At 35.0% G+C, this 4,151-nt stretch overlaps 1 non-coding gene across 1 annotated transcript; it reads right to left on the bottom strand.

Moving 5' to 3' along the window:
• Positions 1 to 213: 213 nt before the first annotated feature.
• Positions 214 to 315, bottom strand: LOC147913020 (U6 spliceosomal RNA). The gene has a single exon (XR_015549291.1). It is a non-coding gene; the product is annotated as a U6 spliceosomal RNA (small nuclear RNA).
• Between the last annotated feature and the right edge of the window lie 3,836 nt (positions 316 to 4,151).

Raw genomic sequence — 4,151 nt, 5'->3', positions numbered from 1 at the left:
CCAGTTTTATTGAGATATAATTGACACACAGCACTATATAAATTTAAGGTGTACAGCATAATAATTCGACTTACATATATTGTGAAATGATTACTACAAGTGTAGTTAACATCCACCATCCCATATAGTTACAAAACAAAAAGAAAAAGAAAAAAACTTTTCTTGTGATGAGAACTCTTAGGATTTATTCTCTTAGCAACTTTCACATATACCAAAAATATGGAGCACTACATGAATTTGCATGTCATCCTTGTGGGGGGACATAGTCATCTCTGGATCATTCTAATTTTAGTGTATGTGCTGTTAAGTGAGCACAATCTATTTTTTCTAATGCCTATTTTGGTAGACCTGCGACCTTTGTCAGACAAAGCAATTCTTTTCAAGAACATTCCTCATTTCTTAACAGTGAATTAAGTAGTGAGGAAGTGAGATTCTGTGGTGCATTTAGCAATCAACAAAAGATGAGTTTTTCTGAAATATTTATTTTAGGCCTCAGAATTTAAACATTGGACATTTGCTTCATTGGATCACCTTCAAAATCAAATAATAAACAATTTGATTTGACATATTTCCTCTTTGGTGTTTCATACATCTGTTAAAACATAACAAACAGGAGTACCACTTGAGAATCTGGAGAAGGATGTACTTAAATACACTGAATTTCAACTTGAAAGTTATTAATTGTACCTTGATATTAAAATGGATATAACACATTTATTATAGTATCTTTCTGCCAGATAACTCCTGCGTATTTCAAATAATGGCTCCACGATCACAATATTATCTTATGTAGGAAAGATACATCATAGCCAATATATATCAATATCACTATTTTACTAAAAACTCATTTAACATATTAAACGTCATATCTCTGAATTTTTAAGCTAAATTTAATTACCCATAGAGGCAAAATTTACCCCAAATAATATTATTTTTGAAGTATTTAACATTTAACATAGTCAGCCTCTCTTAGCTTAAAGATTTTGTCATATGTCTTTTCAACATATTTCATATATGCCTATTTTCCACTCGAACAAGTGCACTTAGGCAGATATATTAGTTTCCCAGCCTATGATAGAGATAGTAATCATCCACTTTTATTAATTTGTTCACTGAAAAAAAAACTCTCAATGATATATTTAATAGGTTTTAATATTAAAAGACTTAATATTAAAAGGCTTGCATTTACCCCTAAAACAGCAGAGGGACACACAGTACAGACATAACTTGTTTAATTGTGTTTGGCTTATTGTGATTCACAGATATTGCATTTTTTACAAATTGAAGGTCTGTAGCAACCCCATGTTGAGCAAGTCTATTGGCACTATTTTTCCAACAGCATTTGCTCACTTCGTGTTTCTGTGTCACATTTTGGTCATTCTCACAATGTTTCCAACTTTTTCATTATTAGTATATTTGTTATGGTGATCTGTGTTCAGTGATCTTTGATGTTATCATTGTAATTGTTTTGGGGTGCTGCAACTCACACCCATAAAAGACAGCGAACTTAATTGGCAAATGTTGTGTGTGTTCTGACTGCTCCACCAACCAGCCATCCCCCCTCTTTCTCCCTTTCCTTTGGCCTCTTTATTCTCTGATACACATTAATATTGACATTAAACCATTTAATAGCCCTACAATAGAACTCTCTAAGTGTTCAAGAGAAAGGAAGAGTCGCACATCTTATCACTTTAAATCAAAAGCTAAAAATGATTCAGCTTAGTGAGGAAGGCATGTCAAAAGCTGAGACTGATCGAAAGCTAGGCCTCTTGTGGCAAACAGTTAGCCAAGCTGTGAATGCAAAGGAAAAGTTCTTGAAGAAAATTAAAAGTGCTGCCTGAGTGAACACATGAATGATAAGAAAGATAAACATCCTTAATGCTGGTATGGAGAAAGGTTTAGTGGTCTGGATAGAAGATCAAACCAGCCACAACGTTCTCTTAAGCCAAAGCCTAATCCAGAGAAAGGCCCTAAGTCTCTTCAAATTCTATGAAGGCTGGGAGAGCTGAGGCAGCTACAGAAGAAAAGTTTAAGCTAGCAGAGGTTGGTTCATGAGGTGTAAGGAAAGAAGCTGTCTCCATAACACGAAAGTGCAAGGTGAAGCAGCAAGTGCTGATATAGAAGCTGCAACAAGTTATCCAGAACATTTAGCTAAGATAATTAATGAAGGTGGCTACACTAAACAACAGATTTTCAATGTAGATGAAACAGTCTTATATTGGAAGAAGATGCCATCTAGAATTTTCGTAGCTAGAGAGGAGAAGTCAATACCTGGCTTCAAAGCTTCAAAGAACAGGCTGACTCTCTTTATAGGGGCTATTGCAGCTGGTGACTTTAAGTCGAATCCAATGCTGATTTACCATTCTGAAAATCCTAGCGCCCTTTGAATGATGCTAAATCCACTCTGCCTATGCACTATAAGTGGAACAACAAAGCTTAGATGACAGCACATCTGTTTACAACATGGTTTACTGAATATTTTAAGCCCACTGTTGAGACTTAATGCGGAGAATAAAAGATTCCTATCAAAATATTACTGCTCATTGATGATGTACCTGGTCACCCAAGAGCTCTGATGGAGATGTACAATGAGATTAATGTTTTCATGCCTGCTAAAACATCATCTATTCTGCAGCCCATGGATCAAGAAGGAATTTCAACTTTCAAGTTTTATTATTTAAGAAATACATTTCATAATGCTATAGCTACCACAAATAGTGATTCCTCTGTTGGATCTGGACAAAGTAAATTGAAAACCTTCTGGAAAGGATTCACCATTCTAGATGCCATTAAGAACATTTGTGATTCATGGGAAGAGGTCAAAATATCAACATTAGAGGGAATTTGGAAGAAGTAGATTCCAACTCTCCTGGATGACTTGAGGGGTTCAAGACTTCAGTGGAGGAAGTAATTGCGGATGTGGTGGAAATAGCGAGAGAACTAGAATTGGAAGTGGAGCCTGAAGATGTGACTGAATGGCTGCAATCTCATGATAAAACTGTAACAGATGAGGAGTTGCTTCTTGTGGATGAGCAAAGAAAGTGGTTTCTTCAGATGGAATCTACTCCTGGTAAAGATGTTGTGAAGATTTTTGAAATGACAAGAAAGGATTTAGAATATTGCATAAATTTAGTTGATAAAGTAGAAGCAGGATTTGAAAGAATTGACTCCAGTTTTGAATGAAGTTCTACTGTGGATAAAATGCTATCAAACAGCATTACATGCTACACAGAAATTGTTCATGAAAGGAAGAGTCAATCAATGTGGCAAAATTCACTGTTGTCTTATTTTAAGAAATTGTCACAGCCACCCCGACCTTCATCAACCACCGCCCTGATCAGTCAGCAGCCATCAACATCCAGGCAAGACCCTCCACCAGCAAAAAGATTATGACTCGCTGAAGTCGCGGATGATGGTTAGCATTTTTTAGAAATAAAGTATTTTTTAATTAAGGTATGTACATTGCTTTCTTAGACATAATGCTATTGCACACTTAATAGACTACAGTATAATATAAATATAATTTTTACATGCACAGGGAAACCAAAATTTTATGTGACTTGCTTTATTGCGGTGGTCCAGAACGAAACTCACAATACCTTCAAGGTGTGCCTGTAATATACTAAAGCATCCACCTTAGTTACAAACTCCAAGTATTTTAATAGCCTTCATGATAATTTTTGTTGATTCTAGTTTTAAATGTCATTACTGGTCAGAGTTGGTAATAAGCTTTTTTTTTTTCTGATTATTTCCTAAGCCATTCAAGATTTGGAATCCAAATACTCCTACTCAGAGGAAATAAAAAACAAATATATAAGGCCTAAATGAGGACAGGGCCAGGCTGAAAATAAGTCAATAAGAATGTTATATTGTTGTAGCCATACTGATTTCCTCTTTTAGAAAGTTTTTTAAAGACAATAAGCAAAGTTTTGTCATTATTTCTGAAATTAAATCAGTCATATAATCAACAAATATTTATTGAGGAATGACTTTGTGTTAGATACTTTTCTAAAGCATGCAGTGGGCAGGACAGGCAAGGACCTTGCTTTTGTGGAGTTTACATTCTGGAGAGATGAATGAGTGGATTTCAGATTGGGTGGTTAGGACAATAAAGAAGAAGAAAAATGTTTTTATTAAACACGACAATTTAG

The sequence above is a fragment of the Ceratotherium simum genome, chromosome 31 (genome assembly GCF_057802395.1).
Source record: "Ceratotherium simum simum isolate JZ-2026a chromosome 31, ASM5780239v1, whole genome shotgun sequence".
Lineage (NCBI taxonomy): Eukaryota > Metazoa > Chordata > Mammalia > Perissodactyla > Rhinocerotidae > Ceratotherium > Ceratotherium simum.
Note: the sequence above shows the minus strand (reverse complement) of the source record. Positions and strands in the feature narration are given on the sequence as shown.